Source organism: Aedes albopictus, chromosome 2 (assembly GCF_035046485.1).
Source record: "Aedes albopictus strain Foshan chromosome 2, AalbF5, whole genome shotgun sequence".
NCBI lineage: Eukaryota > Metazoa > Arthropoda > Insecta > Diptera > Culicidae > Aedes > Aedes albopictus.
In genome coordinates, this window is record NC_085137.1 from 204,673,940 (window position 1) to 204,689,789 (window position 15,850).

A 15,850-nucleotide genomic window follows, 5' to 3' on the forward strand; every position below is an offset into this window, starting at 1 on the left:
GAATGCGAGAAGATAGAGCAATGCAAAGATCATGCTAAACGAAACAGAATTTCAGAACTTTTGTTGAATTGTAGTTCCCGCCTAAGCTATATAGACTCTTTGTACACTGTACAGCCACAGGATTGCAAATTAACTTTTTTTTTGAACAATATTTGGCCGGGGCAGGAGGAGACCCTACTATCAGCAACCTTCTGGTGCAGCTGATAGAACCTTAGGGGAGGGATACCATTGCCTTCAGCAGGTCAGATCTGGTTGTACGTAGGCATCTGTTCCTGATATCTGCAAAACAGTTGGGAGCGGGCGTGCCCGGGCGTGGGGTTGACCCTGCCCGCTTTCCGAGAAAAAAGGGAGTGGTGATGGCCACTCGGGAAACTGGCTAAGCTCCAGCATGATATCATGATGGACTCTCCAAAGCGAGCATCGATGTTCGTTGCTGCAGGCTACGCATCTAACCTTGAGGGTGCAATATGCACTAGCCCCTCTCTGAAGCAATGCCTTCTTGGTGGTTCCGGAAAGACAAAGGGTTGGCGACCATAGGAATGTGTTTAGTGGGTCAAGGGAAGTAGTCCTGGCTTTTACTTTTGTTGTAGGGGGCGGCCATAACCCCACACTAACCAGACCTTCTTGTTCGGGTGTCTGTTGAGCAGATTTTTCCTCTATAGTTTAGAAGGAAAAAAACATTATTTGGAAAGTATCTTCTCGTACTGTACATGCACTGCTCTTCTTTCCAGCCTTCGAAGTAGGCATATTCAGCATTCTTTGTTTCACCAACAATAAAACCATAAGTGTTCTGTACGACAAAAACACTCTGATCCAGATCACCTTCATACGTGGCGGCACAAGTCAGAGAGATCAGATTTGTTTTGGGTTGGGACTCACAAATTACTTCCAAAACGTTAATCGCTATAAATTATCACCAGAATCGAAATTTCATGGAAATTAAATGATGATTGCCGAGTTCAATCGCACGCGGTGGTCATCATCCGATTCAGTGCCGTGCCGATGAAATCAAGATTCCTGGTGAGAGGCTGGATGCCGGTTGAACTCACATCAGAATGACGACCTGAGAACAGGTTATGTGTGCAGAATTGATACTTTGTATCTGATAGCTGTCTTCAGGGTTTGTATTCGACGTATTTGACATCGACTAGATGTGGTCAGACTGTTTCCGTGGTAGGTATTTTTACCACCAAGTAACGGTAGACTATCAGCAAGTATTTAGTAAGACCATTCAGTTGAACTGACAAATGCATCTTTGTCATGAACGTTCACCATCACGATTCTATTTAACGAATATTATTCAAAATAATTTGCATCTCTGCATATCAACACTTTCAACTTTTCCTTTTCCATCTCTACAGATGATGCCACCAGCGAAGATGAGGATTAGAAATTCAAGAAAAAAAAACTTTAGCTTCCATTTACGATTGAAGCACCACGTAAAACTAGATTTACAGTCTTTTAATAGCGTCATCTGTCGTATCGTTCAACGGTTACCTGTGTGATTTCGTCGCTGATTTACGAGCCGGTGATCATCCTTTCGGCATCTGTAATTAATAAAAAAAAATAAATAAACTTCAACGAATGAAAGAAGCCGCTAGGGAGCAACATGATACGACTGTCATGCATAATATTAATGAAAAACTTTTTTTGCTATTTATAGCCTTTCTTTGATGTTCAAAAAAGTAACGCTCATCTTGACACGGATTCGACTGAATGAGTTCTCGGTTAGTACGTTTATTTTCCCTACATCGCATTTAAGATAACAAATAATCAATTATCGATGATGTCCGATGCGTACCAGATCAAGTACTCCCTGGTCATCTTATCTTGCCCGCTACGTAACTTGCCATCTTGTTGTGTAAAGAAGTTTCAATGGAAGTATGAAGATTTCAACTATCTGAAATGCTTCCAAAGTATTCCTAAAACCACCTCGGACTCCACCTGAGACCCTCAGAAAACCCCGAAAATACCACCGTACATACATACAAACATTTATTTGTTCAACATCACATTTAAGACAAGACATAATCAACAAAAGTACGCCACAATACTCGGTTTGTGGCTGCTGCTCTCCATCCTCGGTCGCGCCCAATGTTCGCCAGGTCACGATCCACCTGGTCCGCCCATCGTGCTCTCTGCGCTCCACGCCTTCTTGTGCCAACCGGATCAGTTGCAAACACCAGCTTTGCAGGGTTGTTGTCAGGCATTCTTGCAACATGCCCTGCCCACCGTATCCTTCCGGCTTTGGCCACCTTCTGGATGCTGGGTTCGCCGTAAAGTGCAGCGAGCTCGTGCTTCATCCTTCTCCGCCCCACACCGTTCTCCTGCACACCGCCGAAGATCGTCCTTAGCACGCGTCGCTCGAAAACTCCGAGTGCTTGTAGGTCCTCTTCGAGCATGGTCCATGTCTCGTGCCCGTAGAGGACCACCGGTCTTATTAGCGTTTTGTACATGGTGCATTTGGTGCGTGGGTGAATCTTTTTCGACTGCAGCTGCTTCTGGAGCCCGTAGTAGGCCCGACTTCCGCTGATGATGCGCCTCCGAATTTCATGGCTCACGTTGTTGTCAGCCGTCAGTAAGAATCCGAGGTAGACGAATTCCTCCACCACCTCGAAAGTATCCCCATCTATCGTAACATTGCTACCCAGACGAATCCGGTCGTGTTCGGTTCCGCCTACCAGCATGTACTTTGTTTTTGAGGCATTCATCACCAGTCCGACCTTTGCTGCTTCGCGTTTCAGGTGGGGGTACAGTTCTGCCACCGTTCCAAATGTTCTGGCAATAATGTCCATGTCATTCGTAAAGCACACAAATTGACCAGATTTTGAGAAAATCATTCCCCGGCTGTTGAGCCCAACTTGTCGCATCACACCTTTCAGAGCGATGTTGAAGAGTAGGCATGAGAGTCCATCACCTTGTCTCAGTCCCCGGCGAGATTCGAATGAACTCGATAGTTCACCCGAAACCCTTACCTAGTTTTGCACACCGTCCATCGTTGCTTTAATCAGTCTAGTCAGCTTCCCAGGTAAGCCGTTTTCGTCCATGATTCTCCATAGCTCTGCGCGGTCGATACTGTCGTATGCCGCTTTGAAGTCGATGAACAGGTGATGCGTTGGGACCTGGTATTCACGGCATTTCTGGAGGATTTGAAGTATGGTAAAGATCTGATCCGTTGTCGACCGGCCGTCGATGAAGCCGGCTTGATAACTTCCCACGAACTCATTCATTTTAGGTGACAGACGACGGAAGATGATCTGGGATAGAAGGGGGCGGTTCAGAATGTCAAATTGTTTAAAAATCCATATTCACTAAAACTGATGTGGTCAGGGCGTTAACAGTGTGCACCCAAAATAACCAAAATTGGCATTTTATAATATTTCGCATCCCGAGGGGGCGGTTCAGAATGTCGAATTGTTTAAAAATCCATATTCACTCAAACTGATGTGGTCAGGGCGTTAACAGTGTGCACCCAAAATAACCAAAATTGGTATTTTATTATATTTCGCTTCCTGAGGGGGCGGTTCAGAATGTCGAATTGTTTAAAAATCCATATTCACTCAAACTGATGTGGTCAGGGCGTTAACAGTGTGCACCCAAAATAACCAAAATTGGCATTTTATAATATTTCGCATCCCGAGGGGGCGGTTCAGAATGTCGAATTGTTTAAAAATCCATATTCACTCAAACTGATGTGGTCAGGGCGTTAACAGTGTGCACCCAAAATAACCAAAATTGGCATTTTATAATATTTCGCATCCCGAGGGGGCGGTTCAGAATGTCGAATTGTTTAAAAATCCATATTCACTCAAACTGATGTGGTCAGGGCGTTAACAGTGTGCACCCAAAATAACCAAAATTGGCATTTTATAATATTTCGCATCCCGAGGGGGCGGTTCAGAATGTCGAATTGTTTAAAAATCCATATTCACTCAAACTGATGTGGTCAGGGCGTTAACAGTGTGCACCCAAAATAACCAAAATTGGTATTTTATTATATTTTGCATCCTGAAAAAAAATTTTTTTTTTTTTTGAACTGAAGAGCTGGTTACTCAGTGAGTAACTTGGAGTAACCACGATGACACCACTGCCCAAGGGGGCGGTTCAAAATGTCAAATTGTTTAAAAATCCATATTCACTAAAACTGATGTGGTCAGGGCGTTAACAGTGTGCACCCAAAATAACCAAAATTGGCATTTTATAATATTTCGCATCCCGAGGGGGCGGTTCAGAATGTCGAATTGTTTAAAAATCCATATTCACTCAAACTGATGTGGTCAGGGCGTTAACAGTGTGCACCCAAAATAACCAAAATTGGTATTTTATTATATTTCGCTTCCTGAGGGGGCGGTTCAGAATGTCGAATTGTTTAAAAATCCATATTCACTAAAACTGATGTGGTCAGGGCGTTAACAGTGTGCACCCAAAATAACCAAAATTGGCATTTTATAATATTTCGCATCCCGAGGGGGCGGTTCAGAATGTCGAATTGTTTAAAAATCCATATTCACTCAAACTGATGTGGTCAGGGCGTTAACAGTGTGCACCCAAAATAACCAAAATTGGCATTTTATAATATTTCGCATCCCGAGGGGGCGGTTCAGAATGTCGAATTGTTTAAAAATCCATATTCACTCAAACTGATGTGGTCAGGGCGTTAACAGTGTGCACCCAAAATAACCAAAATTGGCATTTTATAATATTTCGCATCCCGAGGGGGCGGTTCAGAATGTCGAATTGTTTAAAAATCCATATTCACTCAAACTGATGTGGTCAGGGCGTTAACAGTGTGCACCCAAAATAACCAAAATTGGTATTTTATTATATTTTGCATCCTGAAAAATTTTTTTTTTTTTTTTTTTTTTGAACTGAAGAGCTGGTTACTCAGTGAGTAACTTGGAGTAACCACGATGACACCACTGCCCAAGGGGGCGGTTCAGAATGTCAAATTGTTTAAAAATCCATATTCACTAAAACTGATGTGGTCAGGGCGTTAACAGTGTGCACCCAAAATAACCAAAATTGGTATTTTATTATATTTCGCTTCCTGAGGGGGCGGTTCAGAATGTCGAATTGTTTAAAAATCCATATTCACTAAAACTGATGTGGTCAGGGCGTTAACAGTGTGCACCCAAAATAACCAAAATTGGCATTTTATAATATTTCGCATCCCGAGGGGGCGGTTCAGAATGTCGAATTGTTTAAAAATCCATATTCACTCAAACTGATGTGGTCAGGGCGTTAACAGTGTGCACCCAAAATAACCAAAATTGGTATTTTATTATATTTCGCTTCCTGAGGGGGCGGTTCAGAATGTCGAATTGTTTAAAAATCCATATTCACTAAAACTGATGTGGTCAGGGCGTTAACAGTGTGCACCCAAAATAACCAAAATTGGTATTTTATTATATTTCGCTTCCTGAGGGGGCGGTTCAGAATGTCGAATTGTTTAAAAATCCATATTCACTCAAACTGATGTGGTCAGGGCGTTAACAGTGTGCACCCAAAATAACCAAAATTGGTATTTTATTATATTTCGCTTCCTGAGGGGGCGGTTCAGAATGTCGAATTGTTTAAAAATCCATATTCACTCAAACTGATGTGGTCAGGGCGTTAACAGTGTGCACCCAAAATAACCAAAATTGGTATTTTATTATATTTTGCATCCTGAAAAAAAATTTTTTTTTTTTTTTGAACTGAAGAGCTGGTTACTCAGTGAGTAACTTGGAGTAACCACGATGACACCACTGCCCAAGGGGGCGGTTCAGAATGTCAAATTGTTTAAAAATCCATATTCACTAAAACTGATGTGGTCAGGGCGTTAACAGTGTGCACCCAAAATAACCAAAATTGGCATTTTATAATATTTCGCATCCCGAGGGGGCGGTTCAGAATGTCGAATTGTTTAAAAATCCATATTCACTCAAATTGATGTGGTCAGGGCGTTAACAGTGTGCACCCAAAATAACCAAAATTGGCATTTTATAATATTTCGCATCCCGAGGGGGCGGTTCAGAATGTCGAATTGTTTAAAAATCCATATTCACTCAAACTGATGTGGTCAGGGCGTTAACAGTGTGCACCCAAAATAACCAAAATTGGCATTTTATAATATTTCGCATCCCGAGGGGGCGGTTCAGAATGTCGAATTGTTTAAAAATCCATATTCACTCAAACTGATGTGGTCAGGGCGTTAACAGTGTGCACCCAAAATAACCAAAATTGGCATTTTATAATATTTCGCATCCCGAGGGGGCGGTTCAGAATGTCGAATTGTTTAAAAATCCATATTCACTCAAACTAATGTGGTCAGGGCGTTAACAGTGTGCACCCAAAATAACCAAAATTGGTATTTTATTATATTTTGCATCCTGAAAAAAATTTTTTTTTTTTTTTGAACTGAAGAGCTGGTTACTCAGTGAGTAACTTGGAGTAACCACGATGACACCACTGCCCAAGGGGGCGGTTCAGAATGTCAAATTGTTTAAAAATCCATATTCACTAAAACTGATGTGGTCAGGGCGTTAACAGTGTGCACCCAAAATAACCAAAATTGGCATTTTATAATATTTCGCATCCCGAGGGGGCGGTTCAGAATGTCGAATTGTTTAAAAATCCATATTCACTCAAACTGATGTGGTCAGGGCGTTAACAGTGTGCACCCAAAATAACCAAAATTGGTATTTTATTATATTTTGCATCCTGAAAAAAAATTTTTTTTTTTTTTGAACTGAAGAGCTGGTTACCCAGTGAGTAACTTGGAGTAACCACGATGACACCACTGCCCAAGGGGGCGGTTCAGAATGTCAAATTGTTTAAAAATCCATATTCACTAAAACTGATGTGGTCAGGGCGTTAACAGTGTGCACCCAAAATAACCAAAATTGGCATTTTATAATATTTCGCATCCCGAGGGGGCGGTTCAGAATGTCGAATTGTTTAAAAATCCATATTCACTCAAACTGATGTGGTCAGGGCGTTAACAGTGTGCACCCAAAATAACCAAAATTGGTATTTTATTATATTTTGCATCCTGAAAAAAATTTTTTTTTTTTTTGAACTGAAGAGCTGGTTACTCAGTGAGTAACTTGGAGTAACCACGATGACACCACTGCCCAAGGGGGCGGTTCAGAATGTCAAATTGTTTAAAAATCCATATTCACTAAAACTGATGTGGTCAGGGCGTTAACAGTGTGCACCCAAAATAACCAAAATTGGCATTTTATAATATTTCGCATCCCGAGGGGGCGGTTCAGAATGTCGAATTGTTTAAAAATCCATATTCACTCAAACTGATGTGGTCAGGGCGTTAACAGTGTGCACCCAAAATAACCAAAATTGGTATTTTATTATATTTTGCATCCTGAAAAAAAATTTTTTTTTTTTTTTGAACTGAAGAGCTGGTTACCCAGTGAGTAACTTGGAGTAACCACGATGACACCACTGCCCAAGGGGGCGGTTCAGAATGTCAAATTGTTTAAAAATCCATATTCACTAAAACTGATGTGGTCAGGGCGTTAACAGTGTGCACCCAAAATAACCAAAATTGGTATTTTATTATATTTCGCTTCCTGAGGGGGCGGTTCAGAATGTCGAATTGTTTAAAAATCCATATTCACTAAAACTGATGTGGTCAGGGCGTTAACAGTGTGCACCCAAAATAACCAAAATTGGCATTTTATAATATTTCGCATCCCGAGGGGGCGGTTCAGAATGTCGAATTGTTTAAAAATCCATATTCACTCAAACTAATGTGGTCAGGGCGTTAACAGTGTGCACCCAAAATAACCAAAATTGGTATTTTATTATATTTCGCTTCCTGAGGGGGCGGTTCAGAATGTCGAATTGTTTAAAAATCCATATTCACTAAAACTGATGTGGTCAGGGCGTTAACAGTGTGCACCCAAAATAACCAAAATTGGCATTTTATAATATTTCGCATCCCGAGGGGGCGGTTCAGAATGTCGAATTGTTTAAAAATCCATATTCACTCAAACTGATGTGGTCAGGGCGTTAACAGTGTGCACCCAAAATAACCAAAATTGGCATTTTATAATATTTCGCATCCCGAGGGGGCGGTTCAGAATGTCGAATTGTTTAAAAATCCATATTCACTCAAACTAATGTGGTCAGGGCGTTAACAGTGTGCACCCAAAATAACCAAAATTGGTATTTTATTATATTTCGCTTCCTGAGGGGGCGGTTCAGAATGTCGAATTGTTTAAAAATCCATATTCACTAAAACTGATGTGGTCAGGGCGTTAACAGTGTGCACCCAAAATAACCAAAATTGGCATTTTATAATATTTCGCATCCCGAGGGGGCGGTTCAGAATGTCGAATTGTTTAAAAATCCATATTCACTCAAACTAATGTGGTCAGGGCGTTAACAGTGTGCACCCAAAATAACCAAAATTGGTATTTTATTATATTTCGCTTCCTGAGGGGGCGGTTCAGAATGTCGAATTGTTTAAAAATCCATATTCACTAAAACTGATGTGGTCAGGGCGTTAACAGTGTGCACCCAAAATAACCAAAATTGGCATTTTATAATATTTCGCATCCCGAGGGGGCGGTTCAGAATGTCGAATTGTTTAAAAATCCATATTCACTCAAACTGATGTGGTCAGGGCGTTAACAGTGTGCACCCAAAATAACCAAAATTGGCATTTTATAATATTTCGCATCCCGAGGGGGCGGTTCAGAATGTCGAATTGTTTAAAAATCCATATTCACTCAAACTGATGTGGTCAGGGCGTTAACAGTGTGCACCCAAAATAACCAAAATTGGTATTTTATTATATTTTGCATCCTGAAAAAAAATTTTTTTTTTTTTTGAACTGAAGAGCTGGTTACTCAGTGAGTAACTTGGAGTAACCACGATGACACCACTGCCCAAGGGGGCGGTTCAGAATGTCAAATTGTTTAAAAATCCATATTCACTAAAACTGATGTGGTCAGGGCGTTAACAGTGTGCACCCAAAATAACCAAAATTGGTATTTTATTATATTTCGCTTCCTGAGGGGGCGGTTCAGAATGTCGAATTGTTTAAAAATCCATATTCACTAAAACTGATGTGGTCAGGGCGTTAACAGTGTGCACCCAAAATAACCAAAATTGGCATTTTATAATATTTCGCATCCCGAGGGGGCGGTTCAGAATGTCGAATTGTTTAAAAATCCATATTCACTCAAACTGATGTGGTCAGGGCGTTAACAGTGTGCACCCAAAATAACCAAAATTGGCATTTTATAATATTTCGCATCCCGAGGGGGCGGTTCAGAATGTCGAATTGTTTAAAAATCCATATTCACTCAAACTGATGTGGTCAGGGCGTTAACAGTGTGCACCCAAAATAACCAAAATTGGCATTTTATAATATTTCGCATCCCGAGGGGGCGGTTCAGAATGTCGAATTGTTTAAAAATCCATATTCACTCAAACTGATGTGGTCAGGGCGTTAACAGTGTGCACCCAAAATAACCAAAATTGGCATTTTATAATATTTCGCATCCCGAGGGGGCGGTTCAGAATGTCGAATTGTTTAAAAATCCATATTCACTCAAACTGATGTGGTCAGGGCGTTAACAGTGTGCACCCAAAATAACCAAAATTGGTATTTTATTATATTTTGCATCCTGAAAAATTTTTTTTTTTTTTTTTTGAACTGAAGAGCTGGTTACTCAGTGAGTAACTTGGAGTAACCACGATGACACCACTGCCCAAGGGGGCGGTTCAGAATGTCAAATTGTTTAAAAATCCATATTCACTAAAACTGATGTGGTCAGGGCGTTAACAGTGTGCACCCAAAATAACCAAAATTGGTATTTTATTATATTTCGCTTCCTGAGGGGGCGGTTCAGAATGTCGAATTGTTTAAAAATCCATATTCACTAAAACTGATGTGGTCAGGGCGTTAACAGTGTGCACCCAAAATAACCAAAATTGGCATTTTATAATATTTCGCATCCCGAGGGGGCGGTTCAGAATGTCGAATTGTTTAAAAATCCATATTCACTCAAACTGATGTGGTCAGGGCGTTAACAGTGTGCACCCAAAATAACCAAAATTGGCATTTTATAATATTTCGCATCCCGAGGGGGCGGTTCAGAATGTCGAATTGTTTAAAAATCCATATTCACTCAAACTGATGTGGTCAGGGCGTTAACAGTGTGCACCCAAAATAACCAAAATTGGCATTTTATAATATTTCGCATCCCGAGGGGGCGGTTCAGAATGTCGAATTGTTTAAAAATCCATATTCACTCAAACTGATGTGGTCAGGGCGTTAACAGTGTGCACCCAAAATAACCAAAATTGGTATTTTATTATATTTTGCATCCTGAAAAATTTTTTTTTTTTTTTTTTTGAACTGAAGAGCTGGTTACTCAGTGAGTAACTTGGAGTAACCACGATGACACCACTGCCCAAGGGGGCGGTTCAGAATGTCAAATTGTTTAAAAATCCATATTCACTAAAACTGATGTGGTCAGGGCGTTAACAGTGTGCACCCAAAATAACCAAAATTGGTATTTTATTATATTTCGCTTCCTGAGGGGGCGGTTCAGAATGTCGAATTGTTTAAAAATCCATATTCACTAAAACTGATGTGGTCAGGGCGTTAACAGTGTGCACCCAAAATAACCAAAATTGGCATTTTATAATATTTCGCATCCCGAGGGGGCGGTTCAGAATGTCGAATTGTTTAAAAATCCATATTCACTCAAACTGATGTGGTCAGGGCGTTAACAGTGTGCACCCAAAATAACCAAAATTGGTATTTTATTATATTTCGCTTCCTGAGGGGGCGGTTCAGAATGTCGAATTGTTTAAAAATCCATATTCACTAAAACTGATGTGGTCAGGGCGTTAACAGTGTGCACCCAAAATAACCAAAATTGGTATTTTATTATATTTCGCTTCCTGAGGGGGCGGTTCAGAATGTCGAATTGTTTAAAAATCCATATTCACTCAAACTGATGTGGTCAGGGCGTTAACAGTGTGCACCCAAAATAACCAAAATTGGTATTTTATTATATTTCGCTTCCTGAGGGGGCGGTTCAGAATGTCGAATTGTTTAAAAATCCATATTCACTCAAACTGATGTGGTCAGGGCGTTAACAGTGTGCACCCAAAATAACCAAAATTGGTATTTTATTATATTTTGCATCCTGAAAAAAAATTTTTTTTTTTTTTTGAACTGAAGAGCTGGTTACTCAGTGAGTAACTTGGAGTAACCACGATGACACCACTGCCCAAGGGGGCGGTTCAGAATGTCAAATTGTTTAAAAATCCATATTCACTAAAACTGATGTGGTCAGGGCGTTAACAGTGTGCACCCAAAATAACCAAAATTGGCATTTTATAATATTTCGCATCCCGAGGGGGCGGTTCAGAATGTCGAATTGTTTAAAAATCCATATTCACTCAAATTGATGTGGTCAGGGCGTTAACAGTGTGCACCCAAAATAACCAAAATTGGCATTTTATAATATTTCGCATCCCGAGGGGGCGGTTCAGAATGTCGAATTGTTTAAAAATCCATATTCACTCAAACTGATGTGGTCAGGGCGTTAACAGTGTGCACCCAAAATAACCAAAATTGGCATTTTATAATATTTCGCATCCCGAGGGGGCGGTTCAGAATGTCGAATTGTTTAAAAATCCATATTCACTCAAACTGATGTGGTCAGGGCGTTAACAGTGTGCACCCAAAATAACCAAAATTGGCATTTTATAATATTTCGCATCCCGAGGGGGCGGTTCAGAATGTCGAATTGTTTAAAAATCCATATTCACTCAAACTAATGTGGTCAGGGCGTTAACAGTGTGCACCCAAAATAACCAAAATTGGTATTTTATTATATTTTGCATCCTGAAAAAAATTTTTTTTTTTTTTGAACTGAAGAGCTGGTTACTCAGTGAGTAACTTGGAGTAACCACGATGACACCACTGCCCAAGGGGGCGGTTCAGAATGTCAAATTGTTTAAAAATCCATATTCACTAAAACTGATGTGGTCAGGGCGTTAACAGTGTGCACCCAAAATAACCAAAATTGGCATTTTATAATATTTCGCATCCCGAGGGGGCGGTTCAGAATGTCGAATTGTTTAAAAATCCATATTCACTCAAACTGATGTGGTCAGGGCGTTAACAGTGTGCACCCAAAATAACCAAAATTGGTATTTTATTATATTTTGCATCCTGAAAAAAAATTTTTTTTTTTTTTTGAACTGAAGAGCTGGTTACCCAGTGAGTAACTTGGAGTAACCACGATGACACCACTGCCCAAGGGGGCGGTTCAGAATGTCAAATTGTTTAAAAATCCATATTCACTAAAACTGATGTGGTCAGGGCGTTAACAGTGTGCACCCAAAATAACCAAAATTGGTATTTTATTATATTTCGCTTCCTGAGGGGGCGGTTCAGAATGTCGAATTGTTTAAAAATCCATATTCACTAAAACTGATGTGGTCAGGGCGTTAACAGTGTGCACCCAAAATAACCAAAATTGGCATTTTATAATATTTCGCATCCCGAGGGGGCGGTTCAGAATGTCGAATTGTTTAAAAATCCATATTCACTCAAACTAATGTGGTCAGGGCGTTAACAGTGTGCACCCAAAATAACCAAAATTGGTATTTTATTATATTTCGCTTCCTGAGGGGGCGGTTCAGAATGTCGAATTGTTTAAAAATCCATATTCACTAAAACTGATGTGGTCAGGGCGTTAACAGTGTGCACCCAAAATAACCAAAATTGGCATTTTATAATATTTCGCATCCCGAGGGGGCGGTTCAGAATGTCGAATTGTTTAAAAATCCATATTCACTCAAACTGATGTGGTCAGGGCGTTAACAGTGTGCACCCAAAATAACCAAAATTGGCATTTTATAATATTTCGCATCCCGAGGGGGCGGTTCAGAATGTCGAATTGTTTAAAAATCCATATTCACTCAAACTAATGTGGTCAGGGCGTTAACAGTGTGCACCCAAAATAACCAAAATTGGTATTTTATTATATTTCGCTTCCTGAGGGGGCGGTTCAGAATGTCGAATTGTTTAAAAATCCATATTCACTAAAACTGATGTGGTCAGGGCGTTAACAGTGTGCACCCAAAATAACCAAAATTGGCATTTTATAATATTTCGCATCCCGAGGGGGCGGTTCAGAATGTCGAATTGTTTAAAAATCCATATTCACTCAAACTAATGTGGTCAGGGCGTTAACAGTGTGCACCCAAAATAACCAAAATTGGTATTTTATTATATTTCGCTTCCTGAGGGGGCGGTTCAGAATGTCGAATTGTTTAAAAATCCATATTCACTAAAACTGATGTGGTCAGGGCGTTAACAGTGTGCACCCAAAATAACCAAAATTGGCATTTTATAATATTTCGCATCCCGAGGGGGCGGTTCAGAATGTCGAATTGTTTAAAAATCCATATTCACTCAAACTGATGTGGTCAGGGCGTTAACAGTGTGCACCCAAAATAACCAAAATTGGCATTTTATAATATTTCGCATCCCGAGGGGGCGGTTCAGAATGTCGAATTGTTTAAAAATCCATATTCACTCAAACTGATGTGGTCAGGGCGTTAACAGTGTGCACCCAAAATAACCAAAATTGGCATTTTATAATATTTCGCATCCCGAGGGGGCGGTTCAGAATGTCGAATTGTTTAAAAATCCATATTCACTCAAACTGATGTGGTCAGGGCGTTAACAGTGTGCACCCAAAATAACCAAAATTGGCATTTTATAATATTTCGCATCCCGAGGGGGCGGTTCAGAATGTCGAATTGTTTAAAAATCCATATTCACTCAAACTGATGTGGTCAGGGCGTTAACAGTGTGCACCCAAAATAACCAAAATTGGTATTTTATTATATTTTGCATCCTGAAAAAAAATTTTTTTTTTTTTTGAACTGAAGAGCTGGTTACTCAGTGAGTAACTTGGAGTAACCACGATGACACCACTGCCCAAGGGGGCGGTTCAGAATGTCAAATTGTTTAAAAATCCATATTCACTAAAACTGATGTGGTCAGGGCGTTAACAGTGTGCACCCAAAATAACCAAAATTGGTATTTTATTATATTTCGCTTCCTGAGGGGGCGGTTCAGAATGTCGAATTGTTTAAAAATCCATATTCACTAAAACTGATGTGGTCAGGGCGTTAACAGTGTGCACCCAAAATAACCAAAATTGGCATTTTATAATATTTCGCATCCCGAGGGGGCGGTTCAGAATGTCGAATTGTTTAAAAATCCATATTCACTCAAACTGATGTGGTCAGGGCGTTAACAGTGTGCACCCAAAATAACCAAAATTGGCATTTTATAATATTTCGCATCCCGAGGGGGCGGTTCAGAATGTCGAATTGTTTAAAAATCCATATTCACTCAAACTGATGTGGTCAGGGCGTTAACAGTGTGCACCCAAAATAACCAAAATTGGCATTTTATAATATTTCGCATCCCGAGGGGGCGGTTCAGAATGTCGAATTGTTTAAAAATCCATATTCACTCAAACTGATGTGGTCAGGGCGTTAACAGTGTGCACCCAAAATAACCAAAATTGGCATTTTATAATATTTCGCATCCCGAGGGGGCGGTTCAGAATGTCGAATTGTTTAAAAATCCATATTCACTCAAACTGATGTGGTCAGGGCGTTAACAGTGTGCACCCAAAATAACCAAAATTGGTATTTTATTATATTTTGCATCCTGAAAAATTTTTTTTTTTTTTTTTTTTGAACTGAAGAGCTGGTTACTCAGTGAGTAACTTGGAGTAACCACGATGACACCACTGCCCAAGGGGGCGGTTCAGAATGTCAAATTGTTTAAAAATCCATATTCACTAAAACTGATGTGGTCAGGGCGTTAACAGTGTGCACCCAAAATAACCAAAATTGGTATTTTATTATATTTCGCTTCCTGAGGGGGCGGTTCAGAATGTCGAATTGTTTAAAAATCCATATTCACTAAAACTGATGTGGTCAGGGCGTTAACAGTGTGCACCCAAAATAACCAAAATTGGCATTTTATAATATTTCGCATCCCGAGGGGGCGGTTCAGAATGTCGAATTGTTTAAAAATCCATATTCACTCAAACTGATGTGGTCAGGGCGTTAACAGTGTGCACCCAAAATAACCAAAATTGGCATTTTATAATATTTCGCATCCCGAGGGGGCGGTTCAGAATGTCGAATTGTTTAAAAATCCATATTCACTCAAACTGATGTGGTCAGGGCGTTAACAGTGTGCACCCAAAATAACCAAAATTGGCATTTTATAATATTTCGCATCCCGAGGGGGCGGTTCAGAATGTCGAATTGTTTAAAAATCCATATTCACTCAAACTGATGTGGTCAGGGCGTTAACAGTGTGCACCCAAAATAACCAAAATTGGTATTTTATTATATTTTGCATCCTGAAAATTTTTTTTTTTTTTTTTTTTGAACTGAAGAGCTGGTTACTCAGTGAGTAACTTGGAGTAACCACGATGACACCACTGCCCAAGGGGGCGGTTCAGAATGTCAAATTGTTTAAAAATCCATATTCACTAAAACTGATGTGGTCAGGGCGTTAACAGTGTGCACCCAAAATAACCAAAATTGGTATTTTATTATATTTCGCTTCCTGAGGGGGCGGTTCAGAATGTCGAATTGTTTAAAAATCCATATTCACTAAAACTGATGTGGTCAGGGCGTTAACAGTGTGCACCCAAAATAACCAAAATTGGCATTTTATAATATTTCGCATCCCGAGGGGGCGGTTCAGAATGTCGAATTGTTTAAAAATCCATATTCACTCAAACTGATGTGGTCAGGGCGTTAACAGTGTGCA

At 40.1% G+C, this 15,850-nt stretch overlaps 1 long non-coding RNA gene across 1 annotated transcript in view; it reads right to left on the bottom strand.

Annotated features, from left to right (window-relative positions):
- Window positions 1-861: 861 nt before the first annotated feature.
- LOC115264920 (uncharacterized) overlaps window positions 862-15,850 on the bottom strand; it is a 107,504-nt gene continuing 92,515 nt past the window's right edge. The window contains exon 3 of the long non-coding RNA XR_009997617.1: window positions 862-1,547. This is a non-coding gene — a long non-coding RNA (uncharacterized LOC115264920). The remainder of the gene's footprint in view (window positions 1,548-15,850) is intronic.